This window comes from Pan troglodytes, chromosome 2, assembly GCF_028858775.2.
Source record: "Pan troglodytes isolate AG18354 chromosome 2, NHGRI_mPanTro3-v2.0_pri, whole genome shotgun sequence".
In the NCBI taxonomy this organism is placed as follows: domain Eukaryota; kingdom Metazoa; phylum Chordata; class Mammalia; order Primates; family Hominidae; genus Pan; species Pan troglodytes.
Genome location: NC_086015.1, coordinates 98,342,240 through 98,352,876, shown reverse-complemented (window position 1 = coordinate 98,352,876; position 10,637 = coordinate 98,342,240).

Sequence of the window (10,637 nt, the reverse complement as noted above, 5' to 3'; positions counted from 1 at the left end):
CAGTTTTTCTATTATCTTAGCACAGTAGATAGAAACTTGAAACGATGCTAACATAGATATGTTTGGTAGGAACCTTTAAAATGAACTAAAGGGAATCTGTGGAGAGACATTATTCTAATCTATGAAACAAACCCATTTTCAAACTTACAACAGTAACTACATGGAGAGGCTACTCAGTGTATCAACTACCCTCTGTGTTTCAGAAAGACAACCCATAGCTAGGTTCAAATTAATCTAAAACCAAGTTACCAAAAGCGTACAAATAACTTATTGTCATCATCAAAATTACTGAGGCTTTCCACGTGTATTCAGGAAGATTAATTTGTCATATACCTAAAGGTCTAAAAATTTTGAAATGTTAGATATATAAACCAATATACAAACATACACACATATATATGTAGCTCTCGTTGTATATACTTTTATATGAGATATTCATTAAACCAGGATCAATGGATCAATATTCTCACTTTACCATGATTAGACATATAAATCTGCACAGTTAACATAAATTTTTTTAAAAATTTATTTCATTGTGGAAAAAACACAATATGATAGTTCTCCTCCTAATACATTATAAGTGTATAAAACATAATGTTAACTATTCACACAATGTTGTTCAGAAGACCTCTATAACTTATATTGTATAAATCATATTTTATACAATTAATTAACAATTTCCCATTTCCCCCTCTCAGCCCTGTCAACCACCATTCCACTCCTTGATTCTATAAATTTAACTGTATAAGTGGAATCATGCAATATTTGTCCTTTGGTGACTAAACTATTCCACTTCACATGATATCCACCAGGTTCTTCGTGTTGTCACATATTGCAGAATTTCTTTTTTAAGGCTGGATAATATTTCTTGTATATGTCATCATTCATCCATCAATGGACATTTAGGTTGCTTTCACTTCTTAGCTATAGCAAATAGTGCTGCAAATAAATATGGGAGTGCTAATATCTCTTGAACATTCTGATTTCAATTCTTTTGGATAAATACCCCGAAGAAGTGGAATTGTTGTATTATATAGTAGGTCCATTTTTAATTTTTTGAGAAGCCTCCATGCTGTTTTAAGTAGTGGCGGAACCATTCTCACCAGCTGTATGAATCACATACTGTATTCTCACCAGAAGTATATTAGGTTTCCAATTTCTCCACATCCTCACTAAGACTGGCCCTTTTTTGTTTTGATAATAGCTATCTTAACAGATTCGAGGTCATAGTAATGCCAAGGCCAATGTCATAAAGTTTTTATGCTATGTTTTCTTCTATAAGTTTTACAGTTTCAGATTTTATGTTTAAGTCTTTACTTTGAATTGATTTTTTGTAATGTAATATAAAGTTCAACATTTTTCTTTTGCATATGGATTTCCAGTTACCCCAACACCATTTGTTCAGGTGGCTATCCTATCTTCATTGTGTACTCCTGGCAACTTTGTTGAAATATAGTTGTCTGTATATGTGTGGTTTTCTCTCTGGGCTCTCTATTCTGTTCCACTGACCTGTGTGTCTGTCTTTATGCCAGTACCATATTATTTTTAATTGCTGTAGCTTTGTATTGCTTGAAATCAGGAAATGTGATGCCTCCAGCTTTGCTGCTCTTTCTTAACATTTATTTGGCTATTTGGTGTCCTTTTTTGGTTTCATATGAATTTTAGGTTTTTTAACAAATAATTGCTATTGAGATTTTGATATGAATTGCATTGAATCCATAAATTGCTTTGGTTAGCATGGACAATTTCACAATATTAAAAATTCCAATTCATAAATATATCTTTCCATTTATTTGGATTGTGTTTAATTTTTCATCACTATTTTCTAGTTTTTAGTTTATAAGTTGCTCATTTACTTAAGTTTATTCTTAATCATACTTTTTTGTACTATTGTAAATGGAATTATTGTCACAGTTTCCTTTTCAATTTGTTGTTAGTGTATATAAATACAACTGATATATAAATACTGAATCTATATCCTGGAAGTTCTCTTAATTCATTTATTATTTCTAAAAGTTTTTAAATGGGGTCTTGAGTGGTTTCTATACACAAGATCATGTCATGTGTAAAGGGACAATTTCACTTATTCCTTTTTGATTTCATAGCCCTTATTTCTTGTTCTTGCTTAATTCCTCTGGCTAAGACTTTCAGTACTGTGTTGAATAGAAATGGTGAGAGTGGGCATCCTTGCCTTGTTTGTGATCTCAGAGAAAGTGTTTTCAATTTTTCATTATTAAATAAAATGCTAGCTGTGGGACTGTCATATTTAGTCTTCATTATGTTGAGGTAATTTCCTCCCAATCCTAGTTTTGTTGAAAGATTTTATTATAAAAAGGTGTTAAATTTTATCAAATACTTTTTTGTACCTATTGAGATGATTGTATAATTTTTATCATTCCATCTGTTAATGTGTTGTATCACATTAGTTAATTTTGGTATGCTGAACTATCTTTGCATCCTACTCATATATCTTACTTGGTCATGGTGTATAAGCCTTTCAAGATGCTGTTGAATTCCATTTACTAGTATTTTGTCAAGAACTTTTACATCTGTATTTATCAGGGATATTGGCCCACTGTTTGATTTTCTAGTAGTGTCTTTGTCAGGCTTTGGTGTTAGGGTAATGCAGGCCTCATAAATTTAGTTTGAAAGTGTTCCCTTCTCTTGAATTTTTGGAATTTTTGGAAAAGTTTGAGATTGTTGAAAAACAATCCTCAAACAGTAAGGAATGAAAATATTTAACTGTTAGGTAGAATTCACCAGTGATGCCATTTGGTCCTGGGCTTTTTTAAAATGGAAGTTTGTTATTTACTATTATAAACTGCATACTACATACAGGTCTTTCAGACTTTCTATACTTTGATAATTTTGCTTTGGTAGGGTGTATGTTTTAAAAGTTTACCTATTTCTGTTAGATTATCTAGTTTTTTGGTGTATAATTGTTCATACATGTATCTTATGATCATTTCGTTAAATTTTGTGGCATCAGTTATAATGTCAGAATTTTCCTCTCTTATTTCTGATTTTATTTGAGTCTTTCTTTTCCAGTTAGTCTAGAAAAAGGGTTGTCAACTTGTTTATCTTTTTCACAAACGAACTCTTAGTTTTGTTTATTTTTTTCTACTCTCTTTGTCCTCGGTTTCTGTTATAATTTTATCATTTCCTTCCAGTTGCTAGATTTGTGAACACTTTATTCTTCTTTTTTTAATTCCTTGAGGTGTAAAGTTAGATTGCTTATGTAATATCTTTCTTATTTTTCAATGTCCATACATCACTATAAATGTCTCTTGTAGTCTGCTTTTGCTGCATCTCGTAAGTTTTGGTGTTTTATGTTTTTATTTTTATTTGTTACAAGTTATTTTCTAGTTTTTCTTTTTATTATTCTTATTATTATTATACTTTAAGTTTTAGGGTACATGTGCACAAAGTGCAGGTTTGTTACATATGTATACATGTGCCATGTTGGTGTGCTGCACCCATCAACTAGTCATTTAGCATTAGGTATATCTCCTAATGCTATCCCTCTCCCCTCCTCCCACCCACAACAGTCCCCGGTGTGTGATGTTCCCCTTCCTGTGTCCATGTGTTCTCATTGTTCAATTCCCACCTATGAGTGAGAACATGCGGTGTTTGGTTTTTTGTCCTTGCGATAGTTTACTGAGAATGATGGTTTCCAGCTTCATCCATGTCCCTACAAAGGACATGAACTCATCATTTTTTATGGCTGTATAGCATTCCATGGTGTATATGTGCCACATTTTCTTAATCCAGTCTATCATTGTTGGACATTTGGGTTGGTTCCAAGTCTTTGCTATTGTGAATAGTGCCACAATAAACATACGTGTGCCAGTGTCTTTATAGCAGCATGATTTATAGTCCTTTGGGTATATACCCAGTAATGGGATGGCTGGGTCAAATGGTATTTCTAGTTCTAGATCCCTGAGGAATCGCCATGCCGTCTTCCACAGGGGTTGAACTAGTTTACAGTCCCACCAACAGTGTAAAAGTGTTCCTATTTCTCCACATCCTCTCCAGCACCTGTTGTTTCCTGACTTTTTAATGATCGCCATTCTAACTGGTGTGAGATGGTATCTCACTGTGGTTTTGATTTGCATTTCTCTGATGGCCAGTGATGATAAGCATTTTTTCATGTGTTTTTTGGCTTCATAAATGTCTTCTTTTGAGAAGTGTCTGTTAGTTTTTCTTTCGATTTTTGTCTTTGACTCATTGATTATTCAGGGGTGAGGATGTGTTGCTTAATTTCTTCTTAGTTGAAAATTTCCCGTTCTTTTTATGTTATTGATGTCTAGTAGAATTCAATTTTGGTTAGAAAAGATAACTTGGTATGAGTTGAGATTTTATAAGTAAGTATTATTAAGTCTTGTTTTGTAAGCTAACATGTGATCTATCCTGGAGAAGTTTCCTTGTGCTTGAGAAGAATGTATATTCAGCTGCTGTTGGGTAGAATGTTATGCAAAGATCTGGTATGTCCATTTGGTCTACAAATGCTCCCTGACTTTTAAGATGGGTTATGTCCTGAACAACAAATTGTAAGTCAAAAATGCACTTATTCCCTTGGTAAATGTACCATGAGGTCAAAATATTATAAGTCAAATCATCATAAGACCAGATTCTCCTCTTCTTACTATGGAGTTAAGTTCCAAAAAACACATGGTAAGTTGAAAAAGTAATTAGTAGAACCATTGTAAGTTGAAGGCTGTGTGTATATTGCTGCTAAAGGTTGCTATTTTGTTTATTTTCTATCTAGTTGTTCTATTAATTATGGAATATGAACTATAAAAGTCTCTCACTATTATTGTACTGCTATCTATTTCTCCCTTCAGTTCTGTCAGTATATGCTTTACAGATTTAAGGGCTCTGATGTTGAGTGCACATATATTTATAATTGTTATATCTTCCAGTAAATTGGCCCCTTTACCATTATAATGTCCGTCTTTGTCTCTTGTGGCCAATTTTGAGTGGAAATCTATTTTGTCTGATACAAGTAAAACCACTTATGTGACTTCTCCCCTTTGTTTACTATTTGCATGAAATATATTTTTTTTACTCCTTACTTTTAGGCTATGAATGTCCTTAAACCTAAAGCAGGTTTATTGTAGACAGCATATAGTTAGATTTACATTTTGTCTTGTTTTTTTGTTGTTGGCTTAAAAAAAAATCCACTTCGCCACAGTAGTTTTTTTTTTTTTTTCAACTATTATTTTAGATCCTGGTGGTACATTTGCAGGTTTGCTTCAGGGCATATTGCACCCAAAAAACCAATTGCACCCCAAAACCATGCCCCTTCCTTTTCTACTCCCTCTAGTAGTCTGCTGTTTTGATTCTTTGTATGTTTTTGTCCATTTGTGGTCAATGTTTACAACCTTCTTATAAGTGAGAATATACACTACTTGTTTTTCTGTACCTGCATTAGTTTGCCTAGGATGATGACCTCCAGCTCCATAGTTGTTGATGCAGAGAATGTGATTTTGTTCTTTTTTTATAGTTGCATAGTATTCTATGATGTATATGTAAATTTTTTTTATCCAATTAAACATTGATGGGGATCTAGGTTGATTCCATGTCTTTGCTTTTGTAAATAGCTAGGTGATGAACATACTAGTCTGTGTGTCTTTTGGGTATAATGATCTATTTTCCTTTGCTTATATACCCAATAATAAGATTGCTAGGTTGAATGGTAGCTCTGTTTTAAGTTCTTTGAGAAATCTCTAAACTGCATTCTACAGTAGCTAAACTAAATTGCATTTCCACCTACAGTGTATAAGTATTCCCTTTTTTTCTGTAGCCTCTCCATTATCTCTGTGTGTGTGTGTTTGTGTGGTGTGTGTGTGTGTTCTTTTCAGTAACAGCCATTCTGACTTGTGTGATGTGGTATCTCATTGTGGTTTTGATTTGTGTTTCTCTGTTGATTAGTTAGGATGAGCATGTTTTTCATATGTTTATTGGCCACTTGTATATCTTCTTTTGAGAAGTGTCTGTTCATGTCCTTTGCCCATTTTTATTTTTTGATGGAGTCATGCTCTGTTGCCCAGGCTGGAATGCAGTGGTGCAATCTTGACTCACTGCAACTTCTGCTTCTGTGGTTCAAGTTATCCTCCTGCCTCAGCCTCCCAAGTAGCTGAGATTACAAGCCTGCGCCACCACACCTGGCTAATTTTTGTGTTTTTAGTAGAGATGGTGTTTTGTCATGTTGGCCAGGCTGGTCTCGAACTCCTGACCTCATGTGATCCACTTGCCTTTGCCTCCCAAAGTGCTGGGATTCCAGGCGTGAGACACCACAACTGACCCTTTGTCCATTTTTTAATTGAGAATACAGCAAGCCAAAGTGGTTGAACATATGTACAAGGAGAATGATGAAACACTGCTGAAAGAAATCAGAGATGACCCAAATAGATGAAAAAACATTTCATGCTCATGGATTGAAAGAATTAATATCATTAAAATGTCCACAATGCCCAAATCAATTTACAGATTCAACACTATTTCTATCAAACTACCAACATCATTCTTTGCAGAATTAGGAACATCTATTCTAAAATTCATATATAATAAAAAAAGAGTCCAAATAACCAAAGAAATCCTAAGCAAAAAGAACAAAACTGGAAGCATCACACTAGCTGACTTCAAACCCTACCATAAGGCTACAGTAACCAAAAGAGCATGGTACTGGGATAAAAACAGACAGACACATAGACCAATGGAGCAGAATAGAGAACCTGGAAATAAAGCCACACATGTACAATAATCTGATCTTTGAGAAGGTTGGCAAAAGCAAGCAATAGCGAAAGGATACGCTATTCAATAAATGGTGCTGTGATAACTGGCTAGCCACATGAATAAGAGTAAAACTAGACCCTTACCTTTCAACATATACAAAAATTAACTCAAGACAGATAAAAGATTTAAATGTAAGACCTCACATTATGGTGAGAGCCAAGATGGCCGAATAGGAACAGCTCCAGTCTACAGCTCCCAGCGTGAGCGATGCAGAAGACGGGTGATTTCTGCATTTCCATCTGAGGTACTGGGTTCATCTCACTAGGGAGTGCCAGACAGTGGGCGCAGGAGAGTGGGTGCAGCGCACCATGCGCGAGCCAAAGCAGGGCGAGGCATTGCCTCACTCGGGAAGTGAAAGGGGTCAGGGAGTTCCCTTTCCTAGTCAAAGAAAGGGGTGACAGATGGCACCTGGAAAATCGGGTCACTCCGACCCGAATACCGTGCTTTCCCAATGGGCTTAAAAAACGGCGCACCAGGAGATTATATCCCGCACCTGGCTCAGAGGGTCCTATGCCCATGGAGTCTCGCTGATTGCTAGCACAGCAGTCTGAGATCAAATTGCAAGGCAGCAGTGAGGCTGGGGGAGGGGCGCCTGCCATTGCCCAGGCTTGCTTAGGTAAACAAAGCAGCCTGGAAGCTCGAACTGGGTGGAGCCCACCACAGCACAAGGAAGCCTGTCTGCCTCTGTAGGCTCCACATCTGGGGGCAGGGCACAGACAAACAAAAAGACAGCAGTAACCTCTGCAGACTTAAATGTACCTGTCTGACAGCTTTGAAGACAGCAGTGGTTCTCCCAGCATGCAGCTGGAGATCTGAGAAGGGGCAGACTGCCTCCTGAAGTGGGTCCCTGACCCCTGACCCCCGAGCAGCCTAACTGGGAGGCACCCCCCAGTAGGGGCAGACTGACACCTCACAGGGCCAGGTACTCCTCTGAGACAAAACTTCCAGAGGAACGATCAGACAGCAGCATTCGCGGTTCATGAAAATCCACTGTTCTACAGCCACCGCTGCTGATACCCAGGCAAACAGGGTCTGGAGTGGACCTCTAGCGAACTCCAACAGACCTGCAGCTGAGGGTCCTGTCTGTTAGAAGGAAAACTAACAAACAGAAAGGACATCCACACCAAAAACCTAACTCTACATCACCATCATCAAAGATGAAAAGTAGATAAAACCACAAAGATGGGGAAAAAACAGAGCAGAAAAACTGGAAACTCTAAAAAGCAGAGCACCTCTCCTCCTCCAAAGGAATGCTGTTCCTCACCAGCAATGGAACAAAGCTGGATGGAGAATGACTTTGATGAGCTGAGAGAAGAAGGCTTCAGACAATCAAACTACTCCCAGCTACAGTAGGAAATTCAAACCAAAGGCAAAGAAGTTAAAAACTTTGAAAAAAATTTAGACAAATGTATAACTAGATTAACCAATACAGAGAAGTGCTTAAAGGAGCTGATGGAGCTGAAAGCCAAGGCTCGAGAACTACGTGAAGAATGCAGAAGCCTCAGGAGCCGATGCAATCAACTGGAAGAAAGGGTATCAGTGATGGAAGATGAAATGAATGAAATAAAGTGAGAAGGGAAGTTTAGAGAAAAAAGAATAAAAAGAAATGAACAAAGACTCCAAGAAATATGGGACTATGTGAACAGACCAAATCTACGTCTGATTGGTGTACCTGAAAGTGATGGGGAGAATGGAACCAAGTTGGAAAACACTCTGCAGGATATTATGCAGGAGAACTTCCCCAATCTAGCAAGGCAGGCCAACATTCAGATTCAGGAAATACAGAGAATGCGACGAAGATACTCCTCGAGAAGAGCAACTCCAAGACACGTAATTGACAGATTCATCAAAGTTGAAATGAAGGAAAAAATGTTAAGGGCAGCCAGAGAGAAAAGCTGGGTTACCCACAAAGGGAAGCCCATCAGGCTAACAGTGGATCTCTTGTCAGAAACTCTACAAGCCAGAAGAGAGTGGAGGCCAACATTCAACATTTTTAAGAAAAGAATTTTCAACCCAGAATTTCATATCCAGCCAAACTAAGCTTCATAAGTGAAGGAGAAATAAAATACTTTACAGGCAAGCAAATGCTGAGAGATTTTGCCACCACCAGGCCTGCCCTAAAAGAGCACCTGAAGGAAGCACTAAACATGGAAAGGAACAACTGGTACCAGCCACTGCAAAATCATGCCAAATTGTAAAGACCTTCGAACCCGGAAGAAACTCCATCAACTAATGAGCAAAATAACCAGTTAACATCATAACGAAAGGATCAAATTCACACAACAATAATAACCTTAAATGTAAATGGACTAAATGTTCCAATTAAAAGACACAGACCGGCAAATTGGATAAAGAGTCAAGACCCATCAGTGTGCTGTATTCAGGAAACCCATCTCACGTGCAGAGACACACATAGGCTCAAAATAAAAGGATGGAGGAAGATCTACCAAGCAAATGGAAAACAAAAAAAGGCAAGGGTTGCAATCCTAGTCTCTGATAAAACAGACTTTAAACCAACAAAGATCAAAAGAGACAAAGAAGGCCATTACACAATGGTAAAGGCATCAATTCAACAAGAAGAGCTAACTCTCCTAAATATATATGCACCCTATACAGGAGCACCCAGATTCATAAAGCAAGTCCTGAGTGACCTACAAAGACTTTTAGACTCCCACACAATAACAATGGGAGAATTTAACACCCCACTGTCAACATTAGACAGATCAACGAGACAGAAAGTTAACAAGGATATCCAGGAATTGAACTCAGCTCTTCACCAAGCGGACCTAATAGACATCTACAGAACTCTCCACCCCAAATCAACAGAATATACATTCTTTTCACCACCACACCACACCTATTCCAAAATTGACCACATAGTTGGAAGTAAAGCACTCCTCAGCAAATGTAAAAGAACAGAAATTATAACAAACTGTCTTTCAGACCACAGTGCAATCAAACTAGAACTCAGGATTAAGAAACTCACTCAAAACCACTCAACTACATGGAAACTGAACAACCTGCTCCTGAATGACTACTGGGTACTTAACGAAATGAAGGCAGAAATAAAGATGTTGTTTGAAACCAACGAGAACAAAGGCACAACATACCAGAATCTCTGGGACACATTCAAAGCAGTGTGTAGAGGGGCATTTATAGCACTAAACACCCACAAGAGAAAGCAGGAAAGATCCAAAATTGACACCCTAACATCACAATTAAAAGAACTAGAAAAGCAAGAGCAAACACATTCAAAAGCTAGCAGAAGGCAAGAAATAACTAAAATCAGAGCAGAAATGAAGGAAATAGAGACACAAAAAACCCTTCAAAAAATTAATGAATCCAGGAGCTGGTTTTTTGAAAGGATCAACAAAATTGATAGACCACTAGCAAGACTAACAAAGAAGAAAAGAGAGAAGAATCAAATAGACGCAATAAAAAATGATAAAGGGGATATCACCACCGATCCCAAAGAAATACAAACTACCATCAGAGAATACTACAAACACCTCTACGCAAATAAACTAGAAAATCTAGAAGAAATGGATAAATTCCTCGACACATACACCCTCCCAAGACTAAACCAGGAAGAAGTTGAATCTCTGAATAGACCAATAACAGGCTCTGAAATTGTGGCAATAATCAATAGCTTACCAACCAAAAAGAGTCCAGGACCAGATGGATTCACAGCTGAATTCTACCAGAGGTACAAGGAGGAACAGGTACCATTCCTTCTGAAACTATTCCAATCAATAGAAAAAGAGGGAATCCTCCCTAACTCATTTGATGAGGCCAGCATCAACCTGATACCAAAGCCGGGCAGAGACAGAACCAAAAAA